General features: G+C 40.2%; 1 long non-coding RNA gene across 3 annotated transcripts in view; it reads left to right on the plus strand.

Moving 5' to 3' along the window:
* LOC119701552 overlaps window positions 1-18758 on the plus strand; it is a 160852-nt gene that overhangs the window by 45158 nt on the left and 96936 nt on the right. The window contains exon 1 of one of the 3 annotated variants that reach the window (XR_005257094.1): window positions 1844-1933. The exons of the other annotated variants lie outside the window; for them this stretch is intronic. This is a non-coding gene — a long non-coding RNA (uncharacterized LOC119701552). Of the gene's footprint in view, window positions 1-1843; window positions 1934-18758 lie in introns of those variants that run through there. 3 annotated transcript variants of the gene reach the window in all.

Genomic DNA, 18758 nt, shown 5'->3' on the forward strand with positions numbered 1-18758 from the left:
CTATCCAAATATCACAAGGGCCTTGTGGGGTGTTAATAAATAGCTCTAATACCCAGGCACAAACTTCCTTTTTCTGCTCAGGTTTAAAGTCACAGTTGGAGGCATGACAAAGAGTGGTGTGTCATATTGCCAGTTTTTTAGATAAAATACCTTCACTTTTTAGGCAAAAGGCTGCATATTGAATGCCTACAGGATCTTTGCCAGCATTAGAAGTGACCCTGAGCAGCTGGTGAAAGAGATTTCGGCAGAAGCTTTGCTCAACCTTTGCAGCTCTGGGCTGGGGATGCTCAGTCCAGATGGAATCTGCAAACCATTCAGCTGCCAAACTCCAATAAGCTTTTAGTGGTCATGTGTAAAACAGGATTTTTCTCTGTTCTGAGATTGTGTAAACTTTGGCATATTTTCCTGGAAACAGCAAAATTCAATATCTATCCTTCCAAAACCAAACAAAGCTCTTAAAAGTGGGCAGCTTTATTTTTAAATTTTTTTTAGAGAGCAAGTTATGACGTGTCACCATGAAAGAGTTTGAGGTTTTGGTTGGTTAGTTTTTATTCTCTTTTCCCTTTTTTTATGTTTGTGGGGTTTTTTTGTTTGTTTTTATTTTGTTGCTTTCTGGGTTTTTTTTGGGTTTTTGGGGGTTTTTTTTTGTTTTTTTTTGGTTTTTTTTTTGTTGGGGTTTTTAATGGACAACAAAAAAGTCATACAAATTTGTTGGGAATTTTCCAAAATTCACCCTGAGGCAGATGTCCAGCAGGAAATTTCCATGGCCCAAATAGACTCAAAAAGCAGGTTACCCAAAAAGACATTAGGGATATAGGCAGCACAGCAAGCACTGTTTATGCTATGGTGCTGTTGTCTCTGGAGATGCATGGATCATCTACTACTAAGTTTTCCTAGAGAACCATGAGAGCCATGCTTGAGTTTCATCCTGCAAGATGCAGGTTCACCCCCAGGAAATAGGGCTTTGAGGACTTTCTGCTATACACACAGCCATCACTGTGTGCCAGTATGCCCTGTGTAAATACAAGGCTCTCCTGCTGGCATCTCCCAAAACAGTCTTAATCTTTTAAAAATGTACAAGTTGTAAATGCAGACACACAGGAACACCCCTAAAAGAACAATCTTTAGCAGATCTTGAGGCAGCTGGTGTTTATAAATGTTTTATGTATCTCAGTGCACTGACACAGACTAGACCTTTGTGTGCCACCTGGAGCTGAATGGGAAAGCTGCTTGTGTCATGCAGTTTTGTTGCCATCCTGGGTGAGACAGATGGGCATCCCTGTTCCATTCTGGCGTCTGGATTGCACCCACGGGTGTGCAGGGCTCAGCAAGGAGCTGCCCTGGCTTGCAATGGGAGCTGGGCAGCCAGAGAATAAACCTGAGTGTGATGCTGAGCTGCTTTCTCTTTGTGCATGTGTGGGAATGTGGCTTGTGGATCTAGGGTTACCCTGCAGACAGCTGGGCCAGTGTGCGAGGATCTGAGTGCCAGTGCTCCTAACAGGGCTCTGGAAATAGGAGGAAACCCTTTTGTTAGGCTGGAGCAGGAGTCTTCCCATTGGGATATTGCTTCGAGGACAAGACAAACACTTGGTCTGATCATGCAGTGCAGAATTCCATGTAGTCAAGCCCTGGGGTTTCTCAGGGTCTGTTTAAAAGCGTGTGCTTACAAATAAGGAATAGGGAGTCATTGTCTCTAGGGCCTGTCTCTTACCCCTTCTCTTCCATAAAACACATTTCTTGAAGCAAAATATATGCATTATAAATGTCTTCTGGCAGTGTTGCTATGCTTTTTTTTATATTTTTCTTCTTTGTCTACAGTTGTACCAGTTTCCTGCACTCAGGGGACAATGATCTGCCTGAAAATTATTTGACTGCTCAGGAGAGACAGTCAGACTGTCTGGTGGGCAAATGATGACAGTGTCTAGAAGGAAGGGTATGTTTTTCTATCTATACAATTACCAAATCTATTTTTTTTGGAGAAATAGGAAATAAAAGCTTAAGTCAAGATTTGCCTTCATGATCACTAAGTGCAAATGCAAGCACTATGTTCACTCTTGGGCATGGGCTGGCCCTGCTGGCAGGCGCCTGCTGTGAGCTGACTTAGAAACTCTGGGTATTTCTGGTGGTGCTGGCTATGTCCAGGAGCCCCGCTGCTGCAGTACCCAAGCCTGTGCTGATCACAGATCTGGGGTGTCCAAGCTCAAATAAAGTATCAAGGGTCTCCCTTGGCACTCAGCATAGAGACTTGGTGTGGCCAGTGCCTACTGATTTCAAAAGAAGTGCTCTAAAATCATCGATTCTTCACCCACTCAGTGATTCATTTTAAATTTTGTCAGAATTATTTTATTGGTTCAGTTTTGGTTTTCTGTATTTTTTTCTTTTCTTTAGAAAATCAGTCTTTATCTACTATCTATTTGATTGCTACCAGGGTGGCATTGGCACCTGAATGTAAACAATCTCACATGTCCCAGAGGCAGTTTTGTGGTATATGTCACCCCATTAAACAGTCTACAACAAGACTAGAAATTTTAAAAAGGCAATTGTAACTCGAAGCAAATATCAGCCTAATTATTCGTGATAACTTCTGTCATGTATTTGAGGCAAGCCCCTGGAATAAGACAACTTTTTTTCTTTCCCCTCATACTGTTCTTTTGATATTCTTGACCCCTGTGGTCAGAATCAATGCATTGAAATCCCATGAAAAACATGGAAAGAAACATGAACTTAACATTTCATTCTATCACTGAGGTTCTCCTGTAGATTTACTTCTGAAGACGTTTTCCTTTAGGCTGATAACACCTAAAAATAGTTCAGGTTTTATAGTAAATCTCCCCTCTATGGGTTTATATCCATTGCCTCACTGGAGCTTCAGTCTGAAATGGTAGGGTTTTGAAAGCTTTTTATGATGTAAAGGAGGCCGTGCAGTTTTATTGCCACTACCCAGCGAAGCGTGGCTCCATCAGAGCCTTTTATCAGGAGTTTACAAGTGCAGCGTTACAAATGAGTTTGCTGGCAGGGAGCTGACCCCTCACTGTGGAAGGCAGAGACTGGTTGTATAATTCAAAACATCAATGTCTGGCCTTCTGGGATTTCCACCTGAAAAAAGACTTTGTATGAAAGGGCTCGAGGCAGATAAGGGTGGTACATGCAGAGCAGTGAGCAAAGCTCAGTCAGCACTCGCTTCATCAGAGCCACCAGACCTCTACACCATGCTGGGAGGTTTTTGCCTTAAAAAGCTGTGATTTCCAGTCATCACAGAGCACTTACCATGCAGGGGTGGGAAATGGCACAGCCACAGCTGCACCAGGGTCTGTGTGCCGATAAGCCTTGCTCAAACCCAGGGCTGGGTAGCTCAGCGGGGCACCATGGGGCTGTGGTGATCAGACCTCTGCTAGCTCAGGAACCTCTGCTGCAGCTCCCCCGGCACTGCTGTCACCCTGCCTGCCTTCAGCAGAACCTCTTCCTTAGACCCCTCTTGTGTTAGTGTGATGGTGCTAAGTCCTGCCCAGGACTAGGGGGCAGAGTAATTGATTTTTCAATTCACTGGGAGTTGTGAGAAAGTGTGTGTGTGTGTGTGTGTGTGTGTGTGTGTGAGGTGGATGGAGCATTTGAATTTGAATGGGAACATTGGAAAAGGGGTTTTAGAGTGTTCAAAGTGGAAGGACATGCTGAAATGAGCAGTAGCTGTAGCAAGGAAATTTGAAAATGTCAAAATAAACTGTGCTGAGTTTTGAAATTTCTGTAATTTGTTTTTATGGAGTTTAAGGAGACAACGTGAATTTAAAGGTTTTATGGATGTTACTAAATTTGTGCTTTTGGTGGGGAAAATATGGTGGTGAAAAATATCATCCAGTTCTGTTTGGAAATGTAAAAAGAAAGAAAAATATACGCATGACAAAGGACTGTCATTACAAACAAATGTCGTTCTGGTACATGATACAGATATAAGAAGAGAAAAAATTAAGACCAGGCAGCCTGAGTAAAAAACTAGTGTCAGGTGTGGGCTGACTGCTAATACTGAAAAATGCAGGTCAAGGGAAACAGTTATTCTATTTTTTTTCTTTTCGCCCACTTTGTACTGATGTAAAGGATTACAATTAACTGAAAATTGAGGATCAGACCTTCAAGGGTAGAAGAGACAACATATTTGTTTGTAGGGCAAATACGAGTGATGTACAAGGATTTGGAGGATAAATGGTTTATCCTAGAGAAAGTCTTCTAATGCCCTCACAAAGCTGCCTTCTTTGTTTCAAGGTTTCATCAAAAGAATTAAAACTGTATGAAAACCTGGCCAGGAATTAGCTAGTAGCTCCCATGTGGCTTCCTGTGTGCTTGGAACCAGCACTCAGTGCTGTGGAAGAAGGTTTGCTGTGCCCTCACAGTGTGTGGCTTTTGGGCTCCAGTGCAGGAGCCAGACACTGAGAGCATCAGAGTTCAATCTGCCACTGCTTTCTCATTACTAAAGACATGTGGGTCTGGAGAAAATACAGTAGCATCAAGTGATAACAATTTCTTTCCAACATGAAATTGGAACATTCTAACATCCTTGTTCATTCTAACACCCAATTTTCTTTTGTAAGCAACTTACCATCTTGTATATTTTTCTTCTCAAAGTCTACCCTGAGCCAGTGTCTTTCTTGAGCTTTTAAAGGCAGTATGGGTGTCCTAAAAGAGCAGAAACAAAATGGTTTGACAGGGCCACATGGATGTTAAAGAATATAAGGATTGGTTTAAAATTTTTATTCATTTTTAAATTCTTCTAATGACATCTTTTTAAAACTTTCAGAGATGTCTGGGCCCAATGTATTTGTGTGTCTCTACATTTCTATGAGTTGAACAGTATGTGTGAAGCTAGCCTGAGTGTGGCACATCACTGACTGAATAGAAATTTCTGTATAATTCTCCCTGTGCATGAGGTGGGGATTTCTCATTTCATACATCACTAGAAACTTGCTGCTGCAAATCTGTGAAAACAGATAACCACATCCTGCCTTTAATGCTCATTAACACCTAGAATGTACAAAGTTCCTTCCCAGATCAGGCTTTATACGGAACAAAGTGTTTCTAGCCTTTGCATTCCTGATGGGAACAGTTTTGGATATAACCAAAGTTTTTGGTTAAACCAGCTTTCTTCACGTTGTTTGCAGACAGACAACAGCCCAAAGGGTCTCTGTGGTAGTTCCACTTTCAACAAGGATCCTGGATTGGGATTTGAACAAGGAATTTGTTTTTTGCAATTTGCATAAAGTAGATCCTCATTAGCATTCCCCTGAGATTCACAGAATCTAATCTTGCAGAAAGCAAAATCAGCTTTCTTTCACCATCCATTTTAGACCGCAGCACCTGTGGCCATCACTGATCATCTGCTCCTTCCCCAGCTCCTGGAGCCTTGAGTTGCTTTACACCATTATAGTTGCACTGGTGTGCATGTGTCTGCCCCAGCCCTGGCACATGTTACTGGCAGGGGGCATTTGGCAGCTTTTCTGTCCCTTGTAGTAACTGTCTCTTACATGTCTTTTGGTGTTGCCAGTAAACTGTCCCCGGGCAGGGATTTTGTCTGTTTCCTGAGAAAGGTCCCCAAGATATTTCACTGTTTGCCACTATGTGGGTCAGAAGCAATCTGGTTTTCTAGATGATCTCTGTTTTGAATGAAGTTTTATTTTTGCACAGTGAAAATGTTGACTTTTGTTTTGGTTTTTTTCAGTATTTTTGGTTTAAATGATCAGTCCTCATATTCCATTCTTTCAGCTGAGTTTTTCTCTCAGACTGTTCTCTGCCATTAATTGCAACCAAGGCCTTCATTATTTTTTTCTAGGTTTCTCTGACTTGAGTGTCAACTGATCCTGTGACAGTCCAGTTTCATCCTGGGGCAGTAACATTTTCCAAAGCATGATATTATAGCCCAGCATTTTTGGAAGCATCCTTTAACTATTTCTCCCTCCTCTGTCAATGGCTTCTGGTCTGTGTTCTAGTTCTGAATTAATTTGCCATGCTGGTTTGACTCATTTGAGCTGTCCTCTGAAACATCAGCTTGTTTCTCTCCTGACAATCCCATTCTGCATTGGTCACTTCATCTCACACTAACCAAGATTTCAATTCAGATATTTCTGGTTTATGAGAAACAGAGATTAGGGGAGGAGTAAGAAGTGGCTGATTCATGCTGTATGATGTCCAGTTGGCCCCTGCTGGGACTGCTTTAGCAGGAATGCTGGTTGCTGTTTGCCTGCTGTGCAGGGAGATCCTTCACCTCGAGATGTGGACAAGCCCAATGGCATCCTCTTGCACAGGTCAGCCTGGAGCCTCAGGAAGGAGCAGGGGAGGAGATGCAGCACCTTCAGTAGGAAACAGTAAATACAATTATGCCCTAAGGACTGCACTGCTTTGTTTTTGTGTTTGTTCCTGGGATTTTTTGATTGCTTTGGAGAACTAATATAACTGCTGTTTACCCAGCCATACATAATTCTCTGCTATGCTTTTTCCTTACTCAATCTTTAGGTGGGAGTTCATTGATATTTTTGTCCCAGCTGCACAATCATGAGATTAAATGATAGCTTGATCTTGGAGCTTTTTGCATTTTGCAGGGTCATATAAAATCCTTAAGAAACAAGTAGTAGTGCTATATTTAATTTCAAGTCAAAATGGATCTCAACTAATGAAAATGGATGTTTTAAAACTTTTTTTGTTTTGCAAAACTATGAAAGCACTTCAGCTATTTTTAAAGTGCATTTGAAATTTAAAGTCCACATTTTTCTCTTACCTCATGAAAATGCATGCTAGGAATCCTTAATCCAATATTTTAAAAAGACTTATTTTCTTAATTTAAAAGGGCAGACGCCACACCGGGGAGATGTGAAAACAGGAGTCTGGAGAATTACACATTTTTCTAGTGCTTGCATTGATTATGTCATTTCAGATGAGGTATCTTGTGCTTCAGTTCTTCCCATCTATGATCAGAGTTAATATTTACTTTATTAAGAAACCTTGATTTAACTTCAGAATCTCATATCCCTATTATGTTATTGCTTACTATAAATCAAGTTAATGCACTTAAAAGGACTCATATGCATGCAAGAGATTACAAAAATGCTGCTCACATGGTCCAAATGAAACACATTAGCAATATATATACTTTTCCCAGTAGTGAGGCAGGATGTGGAGGCATTTCCAGGATCAGTACTCTACAATAGAAAAGCACACAGCTTTATATTCTGCCAGGAAAGTTTTCACTCTGCTGTACCTGACATGGCTCAGAAGGACACCACACACTTTGAAAGTCTGTTAAATAGGTAAAGAGAATGGCAAGAGAAGGCATTATTATTGCTTGGAAAAGAGCCACCAGCTCACATGATGCCTTGCAATTAGCAAAAAAAGCCAAACTCCTGCCCTTGAGAGAATGTGAGATGGGATATCAGTTTACAGTGAGGAGAGATGGCTTCTCTTTGGAAGGTGGGCAGAGGACTGCCTCACAACAGGAAAGAGCTTTAAAGATTTCAGAAGGATTTATGTATGAGAGATAAAAAAATGGAATGGGTTTTGATGATGAGATAAAATGAGATATTTAAGTTCCTACTAAGTTTGACCACCTTCTAATGCAGGGTAGTGAAGTGGGTGGCTGAGTGCAGCAAAATCTCCATCTCTGGAGAACTTTAGGTACAAGGTAAACATACTTCTGTTTGTTTTAATATAATTGATAGTTTATATCCCATCCTTGCGTGTGCTTAGCTATGTCTGCAGGTCTATGCCTGCCACTTTTCTACAATTTTATGAAATGTGAATGCCCACTTCATGTGTTTTTCTTTGGGCTATAATTGCCTCTGATTCAGTAAAGACTTTGTGCTGTCTCACACTGCCAGAGACAACTTTCAGATTTGTATAATTACTAAAATTTCAGTTTACTTAGTGGAGTGTTAAACATGGTATCTGACCACCAAAAAAATGCATTTCAGTAAAATGAAGGACATTTTGGGTTAAATATGGAATGTAGGGCTGGTTTAGTGAAGTTTCATGGTTTTATATAGCAAAAAAAAAAAATCTTTGTGTGTGGTGCTATTTGCCATTTGAGTGATAAACGCAAGGAGAACACAAACTCCACCCTGGCACAAGCTACTCTTTACTGTCAAACCTTGTTCTATTACAAAGGAGAATTTTCTGTGCAGCAACAGACACAGAAGAATTTCCTTTACACCTGTTGGCAAGTGAAAACATTGCTTGCATCAGCTGCATTCCTGCCTCCCCAGAGATTCAACCATTCACCATTTCACTCCAGCTCCCATCTCCACTGAACTTCATTAGGGAAAACTTGAAGTTTTTAAGTAAATGACAGGAACACAGTAAAGCAACAAGAAAATAAATCCCTCCATTTCACTCTGCCTCAGGTATAAACTTCCATCCTAAGACTGTTTCTGTACATAGAGCACCACATTACAATCATTACACTGAATCTGCCTATCTCCAAGCACCAATTTTGAGAGTTGTTCAACAAATCTTTGGTTTCTGTTTTTTTTTTTTTTTGTGGTCCCACTGGAGCAAGGAACAGAACTGGGATAATTTAACCATCTGCTTAGCATAAACATGAGTCTATTGGAGGGCTCAGTTCAGGCTGATGTGCTGACTTGTGCTGGATGGTGTTAATTGATGGTTTCAGCTTTCATTGCTTTGCCTTAGCTTTTGTCCTCTTAGGATGTTGGAAAACTAATATTTTTTAAAATGCATTTTCCTAATAATATGTCACTTTGGGTCTTATGACTTATTTCAGGGCTCATTTGGCATTATATTTAGATAAGAATTCCTGCAGAATACTGAGAGGTCATTTTGGAAGAAGCTGCCATAAACAATTGTGATGAGAAAACTGACATTAATGTGAATTTGCTAAATAAAGTGACTGGAGACATCATCTAATATTTCCATGAAGCTGTGATGATTTTTTTTTTGGTCACAGCTATGATGTTTGCTATTTAAAAGTATTATCTTGTATATTATTACCCAATTGCTTCCATTTGAATATGGATTCTTCCTATCCATATTCTGCTTTGTGCTAGGGAAAGACTAAAGCTTCTCTTCCTTACAAATGAGGGTAAAATAGTGTTTTTATAGATTTGATTAATCTAATCAATAATTAGATTTTAGTTCTATGAAATTTACCTCTTGATGCTTTTGTGGAGTGTTCTTTGCTTTCTAAGGAAGTTTTTCAGAGTGCATGTCTGTACCTAAGGTTCCATATATTCTGAAATATTCCTGAGTATTCTGGAATGAGACAAGTGTGAAGAAAAGCAAATATTCTTAGTTCATTCTTTTCAGTAAAGAACAGAAAAAATGTTCAAGTTCTGTTCACAATGTTTGCTAATTTCTTGCTTTAGAAATTTGTTCTGTACCATGCAATTAACTGTAGAAGTTGTTGCAGTATAAATTATAGAGTGATGGCTGTTCTAGAGCAGCTCCCATATAAAGGCTCTTCCGGTCTTAATGTGGGAGAGATTCTGCATTAGCTACTGGTTGTCCCCCTTTATTCTCCCTTAATCTGGATTAATTGTCTTTTATACATGAGACCAAAATGCAGTTTGTGTATTCAGGCTGAATTGTCTTGGTTTCATTGACTTCAGTGCCAGCTTATGACAACTGAGAAACTTTGAAATATTTCTTCATGGTCTTTAATATCAGCCAAAATCCTCAGTTGGATAGCTGAGGCCTTCACATGTCTGACTTCTGCAATGTAACTCAGAAACCACAATTCACAGGTGCTGCTGTATTCCTTATGGGTTGAAGCAGAACCCCCAAAGGGGAGTTCTGGTAATGGCTTTCACTATGACCTAGAAAGCTAAATATTAATACTGTGTTTTAGACTTTCTCACAAAACTCCTGTGATAACAAACTACTTTGGTGATTCTACAATGCAATAGCCCTGGAGCCCTGGACTAATGAAAAAGGAAAGAGGAATAATCCTGTACCTTTGTGTTCTTTGTCCAGCTGGCAGCTGTTTGCTACAGAGAACTTCTGGACTCTTTTTTTTTTTTTGGCCTTTTATGTGTTGTGAGCATCTCGCAATAGACACATAAAATGTCCAAAGGTGTTTGGTCATGGGAAGCCGTTTTGCATTCAACTCTGCCACAAAATAGACACAAAGAAACACAGTTATGCAAAGACTCACATAGCTTCACCTTTTCTTATGACTTCATTCTGATGCAACATCTTCCCCCCACCCTGTGCTCTCTCCTTCTCCCCAAAATTCAAGCTCAAAAAAGTTTCATAGAATCATAGAATGGTTTGGGTTGGAAGGCACTGTAAAAAGAATTTCATTCAGATTCTCCTGCCATGCACAGGGACACATTCCACTAGATCAGATTGCTCAGAGCCTCATGCCGGCTGGCCTTGAAAAATTGCAGGGATGGGGCATCCACAACTTCTCTGGGCAACCTGTTTCAGACAGCACCCTCACTCTAAATAATTTCTTCCTAATATCCAGTCTAAAACTAAATCTAACCTCTTTCATCATAAAGCTATTCCTCATTTTCCTACTACTGCTCGTCCTTGCAAGGGCAAGGATTTGGCTTTCCCATTACAAGAGAAGGGGAAAAAAATTTCACTGTATCAAACTGTAAATGTCCCAAATCCTGAATAAAGGACAAAAGATTGTGTTATATATTAGAGAAACATAGCTTCAAATACTGGCTGGTTAATGCATGAAGGTGTATGGGGCTTAAGTCAGAGTCACCATTATTGACAAGAGCACCAAAGACAGCCTGATTTCAAAACTGACATCTTGATTTAAAGTCAACTTAAGCATGCTTAAAGCCCTTTCTTGATAGTGCTGCCAGGAGGGAGGCAAATCCTGGAGCTATTGTAAATGTCACCCTTGTATACTTGGGTTGTTTCAGCTGACAAAAACTTGATGGCCACTTGGAAAATTGACATGATAGAAAACACAGAAAAGGATACAACTGCAGCTCAATTAAAGCCACCAAATCTTTCCTGACATGATTGCTGTCTTTCTTTGTACTAAAAAGAAGAGGGGGAACAAAAAAATAAAGTCCTGGCTTTTGTGTTTACAAAGCTGTGGGTTCATCTGTAACACTGGAAATAATCCAAGAAGGCATGGCAGCAGGGCTTTTGTGTTCTCAAAACCAAGTTACCCATTAAAAACTTCCAGACTACTTCTTTGCCTGTCCTCCTGCCTGCCTTGTTCCTTTCCCCCTTCCAAATTGCTAGGTTTTTGTCATCTCTCAACTGTCATTGTGTGGAGGTCATTTTAGTGTTGTTTTTTTTGTGTCTCTTTCCTGCATTCCCTTCAATTTAGGAAGTTCCTCTGGTACAATTTGTACCTCTCAATTGCTTTCAGTCGGAATTAAACACACGGCTTTGTACCTCTAATTTGTCTAGCACAAACACCTCACGCACTTGTCAGAGGGGATTCACTCCTTTGTTAGCTGCATTTATAAAACCAGACTTGACTCATGCTGGAAGGTTTTGCTGGTCCTTTACCCTTCAGCGGGAAATGACATGAAGTCCTGTTTGAAGCATTTTATCTTGAACCACAGGGTTATGCCAATATGTGCATGCTGGAAAACTAGAGTGGTTTCAAATCCTCATCAAGAGAAAATTTAAAACCCTGTAAAAGTAAGACAGAGTGTGTTTCTGAGAATGATTCTCCCAGTGCTCCCCACTCCCTCCTACTCTGGCCCAGTCCTTCCACTGTTCCCAAAGCCCATCTGAGGCATGAAGTAAGACAAACTCCAGGCAAATTAACTATAAACCAAAATTATGTTTAACTTACAAATGCAGTTTTCAGGGAAAATCTGAAACTTGCAATAAAAATATTAGAGGAAAATGCCACCAAACTAAAGTTAATTCTCTCATAGCTCTACATTTTCACAGATGGAAATATTTTTACTCTCCTGTTATGTACTCTCTTGAACACCATCTGATTTTTTTCCCCTCTAATAGTTATGATGTCTTAGTCTGGTTTAGACATAAACAGTTAACAGCTTTTATGTCCCTCTTTCCTTGTACAACTACCTGCAGAGTAATGTAAGAAACAGTATTTTGAAGAACCTAGAACCTTTCCTGGATAATCCAAACAAGTCAAGGGGCCTTTCCTGGGGAGGATACCTCCAGCTGCATTCTTCTTGTTGCAAGGGGGCAGCTCCCTAAGCCCAGCTTTATGTAACTCTAGGGTTGATATTATCCCATGGTGTAAATTCAGTGGTTCAGATCCTATATTACATGCACATAGTAAATCACTGTTCCTGGAAAGTTGAATTTTTTTTTCACTCACTCAATATTCCTGTGGCATACAGAAGATGTAAGATGACCCAGTAAGTAGAGCAATGAGACTACAAAAAGCTGAAGTCAACCACCAGTTCTTATTACTGTTGTGCTAGTTTTTGTGGTAGGATTCTTCCCAAAATGCTTAGTGGGAGATGTTAATTCTAGAATGAAATTAATTACTTATATAGCCCCTTGGTGTGCTTTGTCTTGGGGGAACAAAAAATAACATCATATCCTTGTTTTCAAAAGCCCTTGGAACAAGTCTGACTAGAATAGAATGAGTAAGTTTTTGACCTGACTTAGACTCTGACAATGTTAATACATTCTTGGTTTTATGCAATCTATGCAAGTATGATTATAAACTGTGATTGCTCCATGCATTGCTGGCAGAGGCATTTCAACCTCTCTGAATTCCTTAGCAGACTGACAGGGTTTGGCCAATAGTTACTTTCTACTTTTGCAGAAATTAAGCACCAAAATATTCAGAAAGTCACACATACTTTCAGGTCTGTTTAATCATCTGAAGGTGATTTGGCAGTAGTACTGCAGATATCCCTTTTAAGCCAAACCCTACAGTTTTCCTGAAATATAGTCTTACACAGAGTCATCACTGGAAAAAAATATCTTTCACCAATGTCCATTGCCCATACAAAGTCACAAAATGAGATGTACTGAGATAACCTTGGCAAGAGAACCAAGATGGAAAAGGGGATCTCTTCATCTCAGCAACAGGAATGTTCGTTTGTATCCCCAGCTATGATGGCTGCAGAGACCTAGACCATGCAAGCTGAATATTAAGCCAAGAAATTTGAAAAAGGATCTTTTCTGTTGAAGTAGTTTTCAGATTCAGCCATGTCTATTGGGGAATTGAAAGCTATTGCACTCTGCTTGGCCATCCAGCACAGATTGAGTTAGGCTGTTTCAGGCACTTCAAATAAATCCACCCATGAAAGTAAGCCATTGCCACAGAGAGCTAGTTATCTCTGCCATTTATCAATTAGACTACATAGTCTTCTGGCAAGCTCAGGGACCTGTGATACAAGGATGTGGTTCAAGTTATTGGTGACTGAACTGAAGTATTCCTCAACCTCCCTACTTGCATCAAGGGGTGTTTGGGAATGAGTTTCTGAGAGGACAGGAATAGGGGAAGCTCTTTTGGCTGACAGAAAATAGGTATAGGGGACACATCTAAAAATGGCTTAAGAACTGGTGTCAATCAAATAGTCTTCAAATGTATTTGCTAGTGTGTATTAATGCAAATTCACAATTGCAAAAGATGAAGTACATGTTGATGAAAGACGTTGCAAAGAATTTATTTTAAAGAGGTAGATGTGTTCCTGTAAGGTATGCAGATGAAAAGTTATATTTATAGTCTGTAAAGGATTAACAATTAGAGTAAAAAGCCCATAAAAGAATAATAGAACCTTTTGTAGTAATGGTGAGCAAGCTTCAGGGGAAGACCTGGTTATCTTCTGCACTTATGGTCTGCTGTCTCCATTGTGTTGTACCTTCCTATGACTTATTGCTTCACCAGGAATATTAATCTTGCAGTGTACAGAAATACTGTACAATATATACTCTTCTTATTTACTGTATGATGGTTCTAAGATTGTTGGATGGCCTGACTCAAATTTTGCAAAATTGTGAGTCCAGTCATATACAAAAGTAACGTTTATGACAGTTTAGTTACCAAGAACCACATTTATGACTGTGAACATTGTATGCAATATTTTCTCTGCATATGTGATCTAACATGCCAATTACTTCAGCATGAAGAATTAAAAAAAAAAAAGTCATTTGTTCAGCTTAATTCCTGACTCATCAGTGACTTCATTAGCATTATGATATAGACTAAGTTATCCCATCCAGGCTCACTGCATACGATTGTGCCACTTCCTCATTGTCTTGCCACAGAGCAATAGATCATTTAGTATTGTAAAGTAACTTACAAAGAGTCTTACCTGTGGGATCAAACCCTATTATTTATTTGTTCCAAATCATTTTTTGAGATTATCTTGAGAGGCAGCCTTCTCTCAGTGCAATGATCAGTGCCCTTTAGCTGCATAAGCTGTCTTGTGTGTTTTTTCTGAAAGTCTAGGAAGACTAGTGGGGCATTAAAAATCAGAGGGCAGTGAAAAGACATTGCTTTTCTTCCCCATAGAAGCCAGGAAAGTCCTTCCAGTTCAATGTTAGCAATAGAAGATGATTAATTTGAAAGTCTTTCATCTCTCAATCAAGAAGATTCTTTCATTGTTTCCTGTCTTCCACTTCTTCAATGCTGCCACTGAAATCCCCCATGGCAGGGTTGTCTCTTCAAATAAGAATCAACCTGTAAAATCTCCTTTTCCAAATGAAATGGGATTAAGCATGAAAGTTTTCAGTAAGAATACTGTTACTGACAGTCTCTCATACTACAATTACTGCTTCATTCTGGTTTGCCATAGAAGTTGTTACAATTAGTCTTGGAAATCTGGTGGCTTCAATATGCAGCTGGTGTCCTTATGGCTGGACTGACGCATGGCACTCAGTCAGGTTTGTGCAACACTCTCATTCTGCTTCCACCAGAGACTGCTGCTTTTTTGAGGATATAATTTCAAACACACACCCTATCTGGTCTCCCACATGTTGCAGAGGATGGTAAATATTTGAGACCATAGTGCAGTGTAGGTAAGTCGTGGAGTTACAAGTGATCAGGTCTGGACGCTGTTAGTTTTACCTGCATTAGTGAGGTTCCTTGGGTGTGGCACCCATGGTCACTCTGTTTTTGGTCAGGCCTAGTGTGGACAGGACAAGGTCATCTTGACTTGCAGAGCAAAGGGAGGCAGATCCTTATCTCTGCAGTACTTCATTGTTGCGGCGCAGAGCCATCTGTGAAAAATGGAAAGGTACATCCCTATGTCACAGTCTTTCAGACGTGCAGGATCTCTAAAGTGCCTAGAAACTCCTGCAGGTTTACAAAAGAACAAATGAGATGGATCGCAAACTTAAATGAAATAGAATCCAAAAAGTTAAACACCATCTTATTTTCATATTTTTTCGCCTCTCCACACCTCTCTACCCCTGACAAAGACAATCCATTTTTATGCATATAAATGTGGTGCACATTTCAAAGGTAAGCATCAGTGCTAGATCCTAGGGCTATTTATTTCCAAACTCCTTAGCCATTCAATTGAAATGTCCAATTACTCTAACTTACAGTGCACCTTAATAACCTTCATAATGAAGAAGAATTAAAGTAATAATGCATCAATTACACTATTTATTATGTTAGAGAGACAGAACATCGATTATGCTGACATATAACCAGTGACACCATTAAAGCAACAATGTTAAAAGCTGGTGTTTTTTAACAGGGTTATCTCAGGCCAGTCAGAAGATGATGGTCATTAATTGTCTTGTAAGTGTAATTTAAGACTTCCTTCCTGAAAGAAAAACACTTCCAACAGCCTTAAAAGAGTTGCTAGGTTAGATCATGCTGGTGGAGCCTGCCTCCGTGTCTTCTTGCCTGGGAAGTCAAGTTCATGATGCTAAACTTGGCTTTTGTGAATGTTCATTAATGTAAATTCAGGTTCTGTCCCAGAGTCTGAGACTGTCTTTTCTCCTTGGTTAACTGCAGTTTGTCTTTTATCACTGATTTGCCATCTGTTTCTGTGGAAATACAAATTGATAATGTTCACTCAAAGTTTTTTCTGAGATTTTCTGTGAACTAGAATCTCAGCTTTTTAAAACCAGCCTTGCTTTTTACTTTCTTAATCCCTTAAACCCAGGCAAGAAAATGTCATGCTTAGTTGTGGATTTTAGTCCTCTGCTGTTGTTCTAAAGTGCCACTATTTCTATTGCCCATTCACATAAAACTTTAGTGAATTACATGCTACTAAAATGTCGCCTTGTTTGTTGCATTTATAGTTTCCACACTTTCACCTAAAGCCTCATGATAATGAATAGCTTTTTGCTAATCACTGTTCTTGGATGAAAATTCAAGCATCTCAGTGTTCTTACATTAAAGAGCATGACTTCAGTATGTAGGGTTTGAGGGGAAAAAAGTGAAAATATTTTAGAGGGATTTAGAAAAAAACCCCAAAAGCTAAACAAATCCAGGAGGCAAATAAGAAAACTCAGAACTTTTTGCCAATCTTTTAATGTATTTTGAGCCTGGTCCATGAAGTTTGAGTGGATTATATTGGCAATGCGTCTTACACAACTATTTTCATTTGCAGATTTTGAGCTGAAACACAGCTTGAGTATTATATGCAATGTTCCATGTGGAATAAATTATTCTGACAGGGCCTTCATAGAGTCTAAAAGTATTGACAAAAATGACTTTGTGTTGCCATTACTTGATGATTTACCCCACATCAGTTGAGCTACAGAATCCACCACAGTCCTCACCCTGGCCTGATGCAGTCAGAAGACAAGCAGTGGGTTAAGGTGATGTGATGATTTAAATCACAATTAATGTGCACATAAGATCACATGCACAGCCAGCTCGTGTAACAAGTGGTATGCAATTAATCCTTCACAATACATTTTATTTGCATCTGAGGAAAATGAGAGACACTCAGATGGGCAGTTACCAAGGTTTAGCATTAAGTGGTTAAGAAGTGGTAAGGTGATTTCTTGTGGCCACTGCCCTTAATTTCAAACAGTAAAGTATATCACCATTGATCCTCAGTCTGCAACCCTGATCAGCAAGGGCAGTGGCTTCTTTCTGTACCAAAATAAACTTGCACTTATTAAAAATTTGGTTGTGATGCAGGAAGTTAAGACATCAAGCAGTATCCTGCTCAGTCATTTCTTTTGTGATTGCTACTCTTATGAACTTTTGCTGAGATTTCAAGGAAAATAGAATATTACTTCCAAGGACTGCCTTTTAAAAGTCAATTCGGAAATATGAAACAAATTGTCAACAGCCTTTGGAAATGTTATGTAGGAACTCAGCTCTCATCTTCTTTCTGTAAAAGCCTGAGGTAAAGTTAGGTGCTCCACAAGATAATAAATATCTCTTAATTCTCATATCCTTGAGTTTGCCAATAGCATGGAAAATACCTGAAAGTCAATTCAGGAAACAGGACTTAAAACCACAAGGTATGCTTTGAAATGCAACAGCAAGCACAAAGTCACTCCAAGCCTCAGCAAAGTGTGGTAAACATGATGACTCTGGTTTTCTTGTGCAGCATTTTTGGAGCTAATTTGAAGCTGTGCATTCCCAATGCAACCAAGGGCTACAAGATCTTAGCCAGCGTATTTTAAATGAGGCCTTTCCAATTGGGATAGTCCCTGTGTTGCATTGAACTGCAATGCATTTGCATCATTAGCTTGGAGAGAGATCAGACAACTAATGTAATAAATATAGTAATTTAAAAAAAACCCGAAATTCTTGCTACTGATGGGATTGTGCTGTCCCACTGGGGTTATTCCCTATTACTTTAGTTTGCTTAATATGAGTTAGATCAGTGTGTGTCCAAAGAACAGAGTGGTGTCAGCTCTGGAGATCTTTTTGGTCTAGTCTTTTACTGGTAATTTTCCTCCAGCTATGCAAGTGGTTGAACATAAAGACAGAGTTGTTGTGTTTTTTTTTTTTTTTTGCTTTGTTTGCTCCTGCATGTGGTCTTTCACAGGCAAAGAATTTGACACTGTCCCTCATGATGTTCTTGTCTCTAAATTGGAGACACATGGATTTGGTGAAGGGATCACTCAGTAGATAAGAATCTGTCTGGATGGTCACACTCAAAGAGCTGTGGTCAATGGGTCATTGTCCACATGAAGACCAGTGATGAGTGGTGTCCCTCAGGGGCTGGTACTGGGGCCACTGCTATTCAACAGCTCTGTTGGGTGACATGGACAGTGGGATCAAGTGAACCCTCAGCAAATATGCTGACAACACCAGGCTGTGTGGTGCAGCTGACACACTGAAGGGACAGGATGCCATCCAAAGGGACCTGGACAGGCTGGACAAATGGGTCAAGGCAAACCTCTTGAAGTTCAATAGAGTGAGTGCAAGGTCCTGTGGCTGGGTTGTGGCAAACCCAGGCACACCCACAGGCTGGGCAGAGAAGTGACTGAGAGCAGCCCTGAGGACAAAGACTTGGGAGCCGTGGTTGATGAAAAACTCAACATGAGCTGGCGAACCTGCTCACAGCCCAGAAAGCCAAACGTGCCCTGAGTTGCAGCCAAAGGAGGCTGGGCAGCAGGTGGAGGGAGGGGACTTTTCCCCTCTACCCTGCTCTTGTGAGACCCCACCTGGAGTGCTGTGTACAGTTCTGGTGTCCCCAATATGAGAAGGATGCAGAACTGTTGGAGCAAGTCCAGAGGAGGCCATGAAGTTGATAAGAGGACAGGAGCACCTCCCCTCCAAAGAGAGGCTGAGAAAATTGGGTCTGGTCAGCCTGAAGAAGAGAAGGTTGCATGGAGAACTCACAGCAACCTTCCAGTACCAGAAGGGGGCCTACAGGGAAGCCAAAGAGGGGTTCTTTGTCAGGAACTGTAGTGATAGGACA

The sequence above is a fragment of the Motacilla alba genome, chromosome 5 (genome assembly GCF_015832195.1).
Source record: "Motacilla alba alba isolate MOTALB_02 chromosome 5, Motacilla_alba_V1.0_pri, whole genome shotgun sequence".
Lineage (NCBI taxonomy): Eukaryota > Metazoa > Chordata > Aves > Passeriformes > Motacillidae > Motacilla > Motacilla alba.